Genomic DNA, 15963 nt, shown 5'->3' on the forward strand with positions numbered 1-15963 from the left:
AGAATATTAAAGAATTAGTCTAATAATATTTATATTTCATTTACACACAATTTACGAATATTATTTAGAATATTCACTTAAATTTAATAGAATAATATTTTAAATATGTTATTTAATAATTAAATAACATTTAAAGTAAAGAAGATGAAATAAATATTATATTTAATATGAAATAAATCGAAATAAAGAACGGAGTAACTAGAAAGATTGTTGTTATAATCACCCTTATTCTAGAGGGATCATCTAGAAAGCTATTTCGTTTTGTCTGTATTCAGACCAAAAGCTGACGTAGATGTTATGGGTAGAATTTTTTGAGAATTTTGTTCAGATCATAGATCTCGTAATTTACTCATTTCCATAAAGGAGCCGAATGAAACCAAAGTTTCATGCTCGGTTTTGAATTAGAGATGCTCAAAATACTGAATCGACGTCGACTATAACCCCTAGCCTTCCAAGCTAACGATGCGGGTTCGATTCCCGCTACCCGCTATCTTTTAGATATATTCTATATTTTATATATAGTTATAGTTTCTATTAACTATTTAGATTTAACTATTTATATTCACATTAACTGAAACTGATAATAAATAAATAAGAAAATGCCAAACATACAATTGAAGATAATATTGAAATGGAATTTCAGAATTCATAGAAAATGAAAATATATTCTATAAAAATAGAATAAAAAATTCCAATTCAAAATAGATATGTCGAATTTCTTCTAATTAGATAGAATTGAAATCTTCTATTTAATTTAATATTATAGATATTTTTTCATTTTTTTTTTGTTTTGAATTTCAATTCAAAAAATTTGAAATTGAAATAATTTCATTTGATTCGAATTTAGAATTCGAAATATCGATTTTGAGATCTTTCGAATTAGATATTGGTAAATAGAAATTGGTAAATATAGAATTAAAAAAAAAAAATATCTCACATATAATCCCATAATCCCAATCCGATTCTTTTTTTGTTTCAAAGAAAAAGTGGGAAAGCAAAAATACGAAAAAATCAGAATGAAAAGCGTCCATTGCCTAATGGATAGGGTAGAGGTCTTCTAAACCTTTGGTATAGGTTCAAATCCTATTGGACGCAATTCTTTCTATCTTTTTTTTTTATTTCGATACCTCGAAAGACCTTTTGACTATTGAAATCCGAAACGCTTGATTGGATATTAAAGTGAAATTTGATCAAAATTTCTTTATACTTGTTGCTGAAGTAGAAAACGATCCATTTGGTCCCGAATAGCTTCTTTCAAAAGGGCTTCTGCTTCCTCGGTAAATATCTTAGTAGAAGATATGATTTCTTCGAACCGAGGTTTATTAGTTTTTAAGTAAGTACGTAACTCAACAATAAATTTCTTTACCTGTCCAAGTTCTAATGAATCAAGATAACCATTTATTCCAGTAAAAATAGTTATTATCTGTTCTGCCACCGAGAGAGGAGCGCATTGGGATTGTTTAAGCAATTCACGTAATCGTTGACCTCTTGCCAATTGATTTTGACTAGCTTTATCGAGATCAGAAGCAAATTGTGCAAAGGCTTCTAATTCTGCGAATTGCGCCAGTTCCAATTTTAATTTACCAGCTACCTGTTTCATGGCTTTAATTTGAGCTGCAGACCCCACTCGGGAAACAGAGATACCCACATTAATAGCAGGTCTGATTCCAGCATTGAATAGATCGGCGGATAAGAATATTTGTCAGAATATTAAAGAATTAGTCTAATAATATTTATATTTCATTTACACACAATTTACGAATATTATTTAGAATATTCACTTAAATTTAATAGAATAATATTTTAAATATGTTATTTAATAATTAAATAACATTTAAAGTAAAGAAGATGAAATAAATATTATATTTAATATGAAATAAATCGAAATAAAGAACGGAGTAACTAGAAAGATTGTTGTTATAATCACCCTTATTCTAGAGGGATCATCTAGAAAGCTATTTCGTTTTGTCTGTATTCAGACCAAAAGCTGACGTAGATGTTATGGGTAGAATTTTTTGAGAATTTTGTTCAGATCATAGATCTCGTAATTTACTCATTTCCATAAAGGAGCCGAATGAAACCAAAGTTTCATGCTCGGTTTTGAATTAGAGATGCTCAAAATACTGAATCGACGTCGACTATAACCCCTAGCCTTCCAAGCTAACGATGCGGGTTCGATTCCCGCTACCCGCTATCTTTTAGATATATTCTATATTTTATATATAGTTATAGTTTCTATTAACTATTTAGATTTAACTATTTATATTCACATTAACTGAAACTGATAATAAATAAATAAGAAAATGCCAAACATACAATTGAAGATAATATTGAAATGGAATTTCAGAATTCATAGAAAATGAAAATATATTCTATAAAAATAGAATAAAAAATTCCAATTCAAAATAGATATGTCGAATTTCTTCTAATTAGATAGAATTGAAATCTTCTATTTAATTTAATATTATAGATATTTTTTCATTTTTTTTTTGTTTTGAATTTCAATTCAAAAAATTTGAAATTGAAATAATTTCATTTGATTCGAATTTAGAATTCGAAATATCGATTTTGAGATCTTTCGAATTAGATATTGGTAAATAGAAATTGGTAAATATAGAATTAAAAAAAAAAAATATCTCACATATAATCCCATAATCCCAATCCGATTCTTTTTTTGTTTCAAAGAAAAAGTGGGAAAGCAAAAATACGAAAAAATCAGAATGAAAAGCGTCCATTGCCTAATGGATAGGGTAGAGGTCTTCTAAACCTTTGGTATAGGTTCAAATCCTATTGGACGCAATTCTTTCTATCTTTTTTTTTTATTTCGATACCTCGAAAGACCTTTTGACTATTGAAATCCGAAACGCTTGATTGGATATTAAAGTGAAATTTGATCAAAATTTCTTTATACTTGTTGCTGAAGTAGAAAACGATCCATTTGGTCCCGAATAGCTTCTTTCAAAAGGGCTTCTGCTTCCTCGGTAAATATCTTAGTAGAAGATATGATTTCTTCGAACCGAGGTTTATTAGTTTTTAAGTAAGTACGTAACTCAACAATAAATTTCTTTACCTGTCCAAGTTCTAATGAATCAAGATAACCATTTATTCCAGTAAAAATAGTTATTATCTGTTCTGCCACCGAGAGAGGAGCGCATTGGGATTGTTTAAGCAATTCACGTAATCGTTGACCTCTTGCCAATTGATTTTGACTAGCTTTATCGAGATCAGAAGCAAATTGTGCAAAGGCTTCTAATTCTGCGAATTGCGCCAGTTCCAATTTTAATTTACCAGCTACCTGTTTCATGGCTTTAATTTGAGCTGCAGACCCCACTCGGGAAACAGAGATACCCACATTAATAGCAGGTCTGATTCCAGCATTGAATAGATCGGCGGATAAGAATATTTGTCGCTCCTTATACAGGAGCAGCTCTGGCTGAATATTTTATGTATCGTGAAAGACACACTTTAGTCATTTATGATGATCTCTCCAAACAAGCCCAAGCTTATCGCCAAATGTCTCTTCTATTACGCAGACCGCCCGGTCGCGAAGCTTATCCAGGAGATATTTTTTATTTGCACTCACGCCTTTTGGAAAGAGCTGCTAAATCAAGTTCTAATGATTAGTGATGTATAAAGGCGGAATTACTGGGTGAAATTCCATCCCTCTCTTAAAACTTAAGTATATAAGAGTTAAAAGATGTATAATGGAAAAAGGATATGGGTTCTCCTAAAATGAGGTTTCACATTCCTAAAGGGATTTCTATTCTTAAAAGGAGGTTTCCCATTCCTCTTGAAAGAGGGTTTCTCATCACATCTATAAATACCCAGGAAAACTCTAGGGACAATATGGTTTTTGATCATAAGGTTTTTTGTCTCTGAGTTTTCTAGTCTCCGTATCATCAGGAGGTGATTAAGGTATACAGATCAGAGAGGTGAAGCATTCTTGATTGTTCAGGTTAGAGATTACATCTCAATGGAATCAAGTAAGTCTTTATCTTTATTCTTGTTTTAATTAAAGATCCATAATCATGAACATTGTTTAGTTGATTAATTTGTTTTACATGCGGTTCATTGTTATTTGTGCTTCCGCATTCAAGTTATAAGCGCATAAAGGGTTTTAATTAACATTTGGTATCAGAGCCTGCTTGTAAATTGATTAATTACTAAAATTAGGGTTCATGATATTTGAGGATTTTTAATTATAAGGTTCAATTTAATTGTGAGTTTCTTGATTATCACAATTGAATATTTTCGTGACTGTGTATATATATAATTATGGAATCAACGGTATGTGTAGCATATATGTGTTGTTCGTTGATGTTGGAATTGACAAATATATATATGATTATTTGTTGCATCATGTGCGTACTGTTTGAATAATTGAATTGAAATCAAACATATATAATTATAATGTATATGTTAATTGATTCCCTTGTTTCATTGGAATCAAATATGCACTGTCCGTTGGGATCAAATTTGCATGTTTAATCTTGATTTGCATGAAATCAAGAAACATATATGAATAGTACGTAATTGTTGGTTGGCATTAAAGATGTTAATATATGTTTGGTCCATTCCTTTTGTTGTATTACATGATTGACAAAGAACATATATCGTTGCCTTGTTCCAACGTACTGTCCAAAATTTTGTTTTCTTTGGAATCTGTTCATTACTTAATCACTTGCGTTAATTTTGTATTTACCTGCTAGTGATTATGTGCCATGTATATGATTTATGTATTACATGGCTTGTCGGTATTAATCATGTATTATATGTTATAAGAGAACGACATATAAATTAAGGCTTGTTCACCATAAATATGTTCGTGGAATCAAAATCAATTGAAACCAACAAATATATACATGTACTGTTTGATTATATATAAGTTGATTTGGTTGATTTATGGAATCAAATATTACGTATGTGTACTCCTATTGCTGGATTATTTGTATGAATGTTGGAATCAACTACTGCAATGGAATCAAACTTGGAGTCACGAACGGCTATGGTGGCGTAGCTGGGTTCCCACGACGGAGGGCATACGGTGGAGCTTCTCTGATTTCCGGCCGGCTTCGTGGGAGGTATGAAGAATGATTGATTATTTTGTTGGACCAATTAATTTGAGCCTATTTGAGTTATTTAAAGTATTATGAACTTGCTTTAAATTCTAGGCTCATTTAATTTGGGCTTTAAAAAATTAAGGGATTATATATAAATTTGGGCTCTTTTGGTTTGTTTAAAGCATTTGGATTAGCTTTAAATTCTGGGCTCATATATATATAAAGGATCAATTATGGCTGGAGATTTGATCCACTCTTAATTTATATGTTATAATAGAACGACATATAAATTAAGGTTTATTCGCATGAATGATTTATTAGCATAAGGCGAGTGTGTTAGTCGCCAAAGCGGCCCACTCATGGTAAATAGCTAAATAATCATTTATATTTATGTTTACAGCATAAATTAAGGTTTATTCACATAAATGAATTATTAGCATAAGGCGAGTGCGTTAGTCACCAAAGTGGCCCACTCAAGGTAATAGCTAAATAATTATTTATGTTTACAAATGTTTATTATACACATGATATTTTGCATCATTGAATGACACTAAGGATTGATAAACATTTGTGATCATTAACACATGGTTCTAGCGGTCACCCAAAAGTGGATCAGACATGTGATTAATGACAATTTAGGAGATTATAATTCCTGTTTTGTTAATATGTAGCGCATGTCCAAAGATGGCCTATATATTAAATTTGAACTTGATGAATAATCTCATTCAAGTATGTGTGAATGATGCATGTCGGTAAATTGACATTGTATTTAAATTTGACCCAAAGGCGGATTTAAATACAAACTTAAGGTTTATATATCATAGTCTGAATAAAGGTTTGTTAACTCAAGGCAATTGATATGTGAGATAAAAGGTTGCAGTGAACACTATTGTATCACGCTATAATGGTGGCAGTTATGATGTCAATGATAATGGCAGCAAGTCTAAAAGTAAAAGAAGGGCAAGCATCCTATGAAGGTGCAAGGTGCGTTTAGAAAGTGCATAAATGCTATTTCTGTAACAAACCTGGGCACAAGAAGGCTGAATGCCTGAAGAGGATAGCTTGGATAGAAAGGAGAAGTATACATTCAGTTTCAGTATGCTTTGAATTCAATTTTATTGAGGTTCCTTCTAATACTTGGTGGTTAGACACTGGTGCTACAACACATGTTTCTAACATTATGCAAGGTTTTCTGATGTTTCAACCTCAAAGGGAAAATGAAAAGTTTCTTTTCATGTGAACAAGATGAAAGCTAGAATTAAAGGTATTGGAACTTATAGCATTAAGTTGGATACATGCTTTTGCTTTGATCTTGAGAATTGTCTATATGTTCCAGAATGTTCTAGAAATCTTGCTTCAGCATCTAGGTTGGACATATTGGGTTTTAACCTTAAGATTGGAAACGAATATTTTCTTTGTATCATCAAAACACCTTTTTGTGGTTATAGTGTTTTGTTGGATACTTTATATTGTTTCAATCTTAATGCAGACTTTATTAATTCTTTGTTTAATGTTATGAGTGAGGTTAGTGTTAAAGGAAGTGCACCGAATGAATCTTTGACTTTCTTGTGGCGTAAAAAGGCTTAGTCATATATCCAAATAAAGGATATTGAGATTTATTAAGGTTGAAATTTTGTCTCAATTGGATTTTATTGACTGGAATGATGCATGTGTCGATTGCATAAGGAGATAGCAAGTCAAACATGTATCAAAACACTCAGCCACAAGAAGCTTGGGATTACTTGATACATACAGATATCTGTGGCTCTTCTGATAGGCAAAATCGTACTTTTATGAAAATGGTTAGGAGTATGGTTAATAAACTGTATATTGCCTGTTTCATTGTGAATGTATGCATTAAAGACAACAGCATACTTACTCAATAGGGTTCCTAGTAAGGTTGTTTCTAAAACACCTTATGAACTGTGGATAGGAAGGAAACCTAGTTTGAGGCATCTTCACATTTGGGGCTGTCAAGCTAAAGTGAGGATATATAATTCACATGAAATAAATTGGATTTCATAACCATTAGTGGTAATTTCATTGGATATCCATAAAAGTTTAAGGGATACATGTTTTATTGTCCTAATCATAGTACGAGGATTGTTGAGTCTGGTAATGCTCGCTTCATTGAAAATAGCAAAGTCCGTGGGAGTGTGGGAGCTCGTAATGTTGAGATTAAGGATTCATTAATGGATCCATTTTCATCAAGTGATCCTTTCGTTGTTGTAGTTCCTATTGCTGCAAGTGCAGCCTTATGGAAATACTTTGGAACAACAGCAACTAGATGCTCCAATTCCACATAAGGAAGCTATTATAAATGAAGATGAGGTTGAAACTCAAGTTGATGATCAAATGCAAACTCAATAGGAAGTGGCATTAAGGAATATCTTTCTAAGAACTTTGAAATAAAGGATAAGGGTGAAACTTCATTTGTGATTGGAATAGAAATGTTTCATGATAGATCACAAGGGATTTTAGGTTTATCCCAGAAGGCTTACATTAACAAAGTTTTAGAAAGATATAAACTGGTAAACTGCAAAGAAGGTCCTGCAATAATTACAAGGCACGAAGGACCACATGCTCACATATAGAAGGTAGAATAACCTGAAGGTTGTAGGTTATTCAGACTCAGACTATGGCGGATGTTTGGATAACAGAAACTCTACATTCGGACATATTTTCCTACTTGCTGGTGAAGCAATATTTTGGAAAAGTGTGAAGGAGTCTGTCATTACTCCTTCCACTATGGAGGCAGAATTTGTAGCATGCTTTGAGGCTACAGATTCAAATCATCATGGTTGCGCAATTTCATTTCTGGTTTGGGCATTGTCGATACTATAGCCAAACCATTGAGGATTCATTGTGATAATGCGGCAACTGTGTTCTTCTCAAAGAACGACAGATATACTAGAGGTGCCAAGTACATGGATTTGGAATTTTTGTCCGTTAAGGAGAAGGTACAAAATCAAAAGAGTATCAATAGTGCAATTTTTGGCACTGATCTTGTTATCGTGGATCCGTTGACTAAGGGATTGACGCCCAAAACCTTCATTGGCCATGTTGGTAGAATGGGCATACTGGTAAAGTCCTTGTATAATGGTGAATCCTGCCATACATGTATGGATTTATGTTTGATTAGCACATTGGGATGTTGATACTCTTAGATATCTATTCAGGTTTTGATTTTGTTATTGTTGATGTTGATCACTTATTTATGCATAATTCAGAAGTGATAACATTGGTCTTATTTAGTTAAGACATAAGGAATAAGGTTATTTCGGATTTTGACCTTATTACTATGGTTCGAATTCTTATTAACATGGAAGGGAGCAGGACGCTATGTCAGGCCTGTAACCGCCATGATTCGGTTAGTAAAGTTCGATGAGGTTCTGACTTTTACATTTTCATATTAAGTGAGCTCAAATTAAGGATTGAAAATGTAAAGTCATGCTTATATGAATCAAGTGGGAGAATGTTAGAAGTAATTTATTTCTAACGTTGATTCATATAATAAAGGTTTCATGCTTATATGAATCAAGTGGGAGACTGTTAGAAATAATTATTTCCTAACATTGATTTATAAAATAAAGGTTGTAATTCTATAAGGACTCACGTTGATGATTAGTGATGTATAAAGGCAGAATTACTGGGTGAAATTCCCTCCCTCTCATTCTGTTAAAATTTAAGTATATAAGGGTTAAAAGATGTATAATGGAAAAAGGATATGGGTTCTCCTAAAATGAGGTTTCACATTCCTAAAGGGATTTCTATTCTTAAAAGGAGGTTTCCCATTCCTCTTGAAAGAGGGTTTCTCATCACATCTATAAATACCCAGGAAAACTCTAGGGACAATATGGTTTTTGATCATAAGGTTTTTTGTCTCTGAGTTTTCTAGTCTCCGATTAAGGTATACAGATCAGAGAGGTGAAGCATTCTTGATTGTTCAGGTTAGAGATTACATCTCAATGGAATCAAGTAAGTCTTTATCTTTATTCTTGTTTTAATTAAAGATCCATAATCATGAACATTGTTTAGTTGATTAATTTGTTTTATATGTGGTTTATTGTTATTTGTGCTTCCGCATTCAAGTTATAAGTGCATAAAGGGTTTTAATTAACAACACTTACTACCAGCAGGGCCGAATTTTAGGGTGTGCAAGATGTGCAACAACACAGGGCCCCAAAATGCCCAATAGTTAGTATATGTATTTGTGATTACATTGTCTCAAAGTTAGGTTTTCATGATCAAAATTCTACCAAGTATTATTTAAAAAATATTCTATTCCGTAATAAAAAAACCGACCTGACTGCTTGTTCCATGACTGATGATTCGCACACTTATTTCACTGCATGGGATCGTCTTTGGAAGCTTCCTGTTCCACCAAAGGTCAGAAATCTTTTATGGCGGACTGTTCGCAATATATTACCAGTCCGGGAAGTTCTTAAACTCAAGAGAGTGTGGATCGGAGGTGGTTGCCCGCTGTGTAGTAATACAGCTGAGACGACTACTCACATTTTTTGTGAGTGCGAGGTAGCCTGCCAAAGTTTGGGGCGATGATGATGTTCTGCATGGGAGGACTCTGTTAGAGTTTATGGAGTCTACTTTATGCTTGCCCAGCATGGATTGTGCAGTAAGGATGGCGGCAGTTTTCTGGGTTTTGTGGAATGTTACAAATGATACAGTGTGGCGGAATAGAGTGTGGACACTGGATGGTTTACGGCGTCAGGTTCATGGTTTAATTGAGAGCTGGAAAGAAGTGCTTCGAATGCCCAGTGCTTCTACTGTTAATTCAATCACGGCTGTCTGGTCTTGTCCTCCACCTGGTGTTCTTAAATGTAATATTGATGCCGCCATAATTGACAATGTTGTAGGTTACGGGGCGGTGATTCGTGATCATTTGGGCTTCTTTCTGGCATCTAAGAGTGATTGGCTCGGGTACATTCGTGATCCTCTTCTAGCATAAACGCTCGCGGTTAAGGAAGCTTTGACATGGCTAAAAGATCTTGGTCATCGCAATATTGTTTATATTTCTGTCTCGCTTTTAATTCCCGTTCTAGACTTTTCATACACTGGCTCTATCGTTAAGCAATGTCATTCTATTACTAGCTAGGGACATTGGGAACATTTTCATTGCGAATCATGTGGCTCATGTTCTTGCACGGGGGGCAGCTGGTTCTTTGTCTGCCCGGGGTTCATGGGATCTTTCCCATCCTGATTGTATTACTGGTTTATTAAGTTCTTAATTTTTTTTAATTGAACCCGGGTTCTCCCGAAATTCCCCCCCCCCACAAAGAGAGCTCACTTGTCACTTGAGCTACCCCACTGGGTTTTTATAAAGTTCTTAATGAAAGTTATTTGTTTGGTTTTCAAAATAATAATAATAATAATAATAATAATAGTAATAATAATAACAACAACAACAACAACAATAACAATAAACATAAAGAAGTATATCTAAATCCCTTGATGCCTATTCTGTCGTTCAGTTCATATTCTCACTGGTATCTCTCATTCTCTCTTAAATTTTGTATTTGATTTCTTTATATCTTGTTCTCTACTTTGCACGGTTGTTGTTTGCCGCAATTGTTCTGACCTCTACCTCACAATTAGTACTTAGTAGTGTGCTTGAACTTTGAATTATTATTTTGTTATATAATCTTTAGATTTTGGATATGGATTATGTGATTATGTGATAGTATGTTCAAAAAATTTAGAAAAGGTTGAAATTTGGGGATCTTAAACCGAACCAAAATAAATCCGAACCGAATCGTTTCAAATCGAACCGAACTCTAATGTTAAATCGAATGGTTTAGGTTTTTTAAAACCGAAAAACTAAAACTGAAACCGAAGCCCGAAACACGTACCCACCCCTAGCAACAACACATGACCTCAGTTTTTAGATGGTCCAATATTTATTTTTGACCTAATTACTTAAGAAATAAAAAGAAATCTACAATTAATCCTAAAACATATCAGTTTTATCCCAAATCACTTCTCCCTCCTAATAATTAGGATCTAATTAATTGAGCATGGCAAAATCATTATGTTTTACCAATAGCACATATAATGTCTCAACCTTGACTCTGTAGAGATAACTTGAAGTAAAAATCATATATTTTACGTATTGATTTTAAAAATTGCACATATACTTTTTATTTATAAGAACGGAATAACAAAAATCCAAAATCGACCATGTTAAAAGTCTTTGAGTAAAAATTTGTAATAACTTAACCAAAAGAATGTTAATGAACTTAAGTTTCAAGATATTTGTATTATCTTGATGCACGTGCATTTAATTTATATTTTATTTTATTTTATTTTTGGACTTTGGGAAAGCTATTTTATTGGGTAGGAACTAGGAAGAGGGATATGAGATTAGGAGGGGAAAAAATGAAAATGATAAAATAGCTATTCTTTTGAAAATGAAAAAATAAGCCTAATAAACAATTAGCCCAATATCAACCATTGTCCAAAACGCTTCGAAGCCCAATAACTGAACCTTATCTTTTTTTTTTTTTTGGAAAGACTAAACCCACCACCCCTTATCTAATTCCATGTGAAAACTCTGTCGCTTCCGTTATTCCATTATATTGCCCACAAGGCCACAACCGTCATCTATCTACCACCGTCTAATTAAGCTTCCTCATTAACTAATACCTAACTTCTAAACCTCCACAACCACATTCACAACTCCACCCGACCAAAAAGGGCCTGCTGTGAAATCATGTCACGCGGAGAGAAATACTACTCTTTTTTATCTTATTTTATATCTTATGTTTATTCTTTATCAATTAAATTAATTATTTTTTTTAGTCAAGTTCATCAGATGATTTGATAACTACAGGATTACAACTTTGATTCTAAACTGGAGTGGACTATTGGCCTACAGATTTTCCTCTGACACTTAAAAAAAATATTAGCTTATTTCTTTTCTTTTTTTTTTTTTAAATTTCATTATATATATTTTCTTATAATTCTTAAATTTGATTTTTTTTTGTTTAATAGTATTTTTAATGTAATTTCTAAATATATAAATTTCATATACTAATTTTAAACTTAATATTTTAAAAAATTTAATTGTAAATAACTTTAGTCAAATCTCATTAATCAGACTAGACACATAAAATGAGATAGAGTGAGTAATACTTATTAATAAAAAGAAAAATGCTCATTTCCCCTCCTAATATTTACCTCCAAACTTTCCCTCTCATGTGGCTTTCATTCATTGGCATATGCCAATGAATTAGTTAACTCCCAAAAAAAAATTAATTTAACTACCAATCACATTATGACACTTCAATAGAAAAATTTTGTAAGAAAAATATAAGAGGGGTTTGTAACATTGCTATATTAAAAATATAATATTTTCTTTGTTATGTTTCACTTTTCTTGTTTACTATTCTCATAGTTCCACATGTCATAATAACTATTTATTCTTAACTTATTTTCTTTAATATCCTTTTTATATTTTTAAAAGTAAAATTTCTTTTTATTGTTTAGGGTTTAGGATTCCCTTCACAGTGTATTACTTTGTAGCTAAGTTAAGTAAAAGATGGACTAAACACTACTTTGGTGCAAAAACCTCTCTTCACAGTGCATGTCCAATCCTATCATTATAATTTGTAAAAAAAATCTGCTGCAATACCTAGTTCTTTTGTATGAACATATACACCCTTCAAATATTTTTCAGCGAACCAAACGGACTATAAGAAATTGAAATTGCAGATTGATGAAGCTACAAACTGATAAACTTCAATCTGATGAAACCCCGAAGCAACAACGAACCAAATAGGGATTTTAGGCGTAATTTGAGAATTTCACAGTTAATTTATGGATTTCTGATTGAAGTTTTTTTTTTCTTTTGAAAGAATGATTGAAGCTTTGTTGCCTAAATTGCCTAGTGCATGGTGGAAGAAATAGTGAAGAAAGAGTAAAGGGAGAAAGGCAAAGACCAAGTGCGTACTGCAACGGATTTTATGCAAGAAAATGATTTTCAGAAAAAAAAAAGAAGATGAAAAGGAAATTTAAAAGAAAAATGCCAAGTCATTTTTCATGTCATGTAACCTACTAGATGGAGTGTTAACCTATTATCAGGTAAAGTTGCATACATTTGAAGAATTGAGTGGTTTAATTGCACTTTTTCTTTCGTTCAATGGCCAAATTGTACTTCCACATTTCGTTCAGTGGTCAAATTGGACTTTATTCCAATATTAGATTTTAGTCAAACTAGACACATATAATGACTCAGATAGATAGAGTATTTTTTTTATGAGTTAATAAATATAACATTTTTACTATACTTTTCAAATATTTCAAATAAGATATTTTACTAATCTTTTTGATATTTTTTGACATAAATGAGGATTGACTAATTATTATTTTTTTTTTTAAAATCTAAAATATCCCATTTATGTTTAGGGTTACTGGGCGGAGATACATTGTTGTGTTTAAAATAAATGTCCAACAAATTTGAGTTAATATCCCAGGAAGAAGTTAGAGACCATTCAAACTTGAATTGGTTAGAAATAAATGCAATAGAGCGCCAGCCCTGACTTAAACATGGTCGGCCACACTCTCCTTTGATTAGGGGCCACACTACCATGCTTCATTAGGCGGCGGTCTTCATGATGACTTTAATTTTGTTCACAAAGATGAAATATCTTTGCTCCTAAAGTCCTCACGTTCTGATCCAATAAGATAGTATGTGAATAAATCAAATTAAAACAGTCATAGTGTGAGAGTTTCACCTAGTATATATAATGGCTTTAATATACTACTAAATCAGATGACGAGTCTAAAACTTAAAGTTCATTACCATTCTATTAAGCGCGATAAGTGTGCAGAACATTTGTTACTATTCAACATTTTATTTTGACTTATTAATTAGCATGCTATGATTATGTAGAGAAGTTAATTATGAGGTGTTTTATGATTGTGGAGAATGCAATTCAATTACTTAATTAGAATCAAGCGGCATCATAAGAATGTATAGCTGTGGTCAAATGACATAGTTGTGGCCCTCTCAAGTGAGAGGTCGCATGTTCGATCCCCCGTGAGGACGTTGATACTGCTTCAGTAGGTTGAGAAAGTATGTACGAACAGATACATAAGAAAAAAAAAAAAAACCTAGACTCATAAGAAACTAAGAAAGGCAATAATGTCGCAAACAGTATCCTAATAGCCGTACATTGGATTCTATTCTCATGATAATTCAACACTAGTAAGTTGGAGCAATTCTTCAAACACAGCCTACAAGTCTCCTCCCAACTTTATTTTTTTGATTGTTCTACTCTCATAGATACACACAAATTCATAAGTTCTCAAGCCTAATTGAGCTCACAAATCATACAAGAAATCAATCAAATTACTACTACTCACAACAATAACCCTAGCTTAATCTCCCTTTAATTTATGCAATTGAAATCATAAAAGCATTTACAACAACAGAAAACTCATTCCAAATCTCAATAGAAAATCTAGTTATTCAATTGAAATGGGAGCACAAAGGAATTGAAATGAAAGTTATAATGAAAACTACACTTTAATTTGATCGAATGTAGATTGAAGATACAAGCTTAAATTCAAATCTAATCAAATATAATTTAAACACCATTTTAAGTGGAGAGAATTTAGAGAGTAAAAATTCTCTCAAAACAATGTCTAAATTCCCTTAAATAGCTCAAAAACTGCCACATAACTATCCATGACACATCACCATAGTCCCACCCATGCATGGTCCTGTGGCTAGAACCACGGGAAGTTGAGCATACTATCTGAAGTTTGTGCAGCTAGCCATGGTGCGTGGCTGGCAAAGTGTTCCTCTGTGTAGCAGTTCTAAGTTTCTAACTTTCATGCCATCTTTGACCTTTTTAAGATCGAAAATTGGCCTGAGCTTCATGATCTTCATAAAAGTTGTAGAATTATAAATTATATATCTTTTCAATATAACTTGAATATAACTCATTTATGATATTTTCACATTGAGATATGACCAAAATATCAAAATGTCACTTGATAGACTTATTCTGCAGAATTTGTCACCGAGTCATGATTCTCATTGCAGGTGACAAATTAAAGTTCACTCCAAAAATCAAGTTTTCTCCATTCTTCTTGCTATTTTGGGTCCCCGATTCATATAGTGGTGCTTTCAATGTAATCTTTTTAATCCTTAGGCCTTGATATTTTGAAACACGTCTTTGTGCCCATGTGACTTCAAATTAAAACACATCAATTAAGCGTCAATTTACATGATTAATCAATGCCTCCAAATCACCTAAATGACACAAATTAAAGGAATCAAATATGTGCACACTTAATTTAAAATTAGCACAAAATGATAAGAATTGGATATCAAGTATGCACATAAAAATAGTAAAAATTGTGTTTTACAGAGATCGGTTAAGTGTCAAGTCCAGCACCCTGTATCTTGAAAATGTGACGGTATATAAAAAATAAAATTGCGCATTCGCTACGAGTTATAACTTTTGACATAGTGGTATACGTAATTGATGTTAAAAAATTGACATTCATTGGAGTGGAAAATATAGGTGCTTTAGTTTGTTCTGGTGAAGAATAGTGTCTCCCTCAGTGGATGATAATGTCTTTCTCAGATCATTTCAATTGTACTGTGGAGGTTGGACCAATTGCTCAAGTAGCAAAATATCCCATAAATATCATTGTATGTGCGAAGCTATTTGACCAAGTACTGGTAACGTACTGTGTGTTTAATTTTATTAAATTATACAAGCTATCTGCGTGTATGCAATTTCTAATTTTTCGACGTTTAGTTTGGCCAATATGCTCAAGTAGCTAAATGACATTATTATTGTATGTGCCAAGTCCTTACTTGACCAAGCACAAGTTGCGTGCATGCAATTCCGCTTACTCAGTCACCAACAGT

General features: G+C 32.5%; 2 non-coding genes across 2 annotated transcripts; both read left to right on the forward strand.

Moving 5' to 3' along the window:
* Window positions 1–1023: 1023 nt before the first annotated feature.
* Window positions 1024–1095, forward strand: TRNAR-UCU. Its single transcript has one exon. It is a non-coding gene; the product is annotated as a tRNA-Arg (tRNA).
* Window positions 1096–2727: 1632 nt separating this feature from the next.
* Window positions 2728–2799, forward strand: TRNAR-UCU. The gene has a single exon. It is a non-coding gene; the product is annotated as a tRNA-Arg (tRNA).
* The last annotated feature ends 13164 nt before the right edge of the window (window positions 2800–15963 follow it).

The sequence above is a fragment of the Ipomoea triloba genome, chromosome 13 (assembly GCF_003576645.1).
Source record: "Ipomoea triloba cultivar NCNSP0323 chromosome 13, ASM357664v1".
Lineage (NCBI taxonomy): Eukaryota > Viridiplantae > Streptophyta > Magnoliopsida > Solanales > Convolvulaceae > Ipomoea > Ipomoea triloba.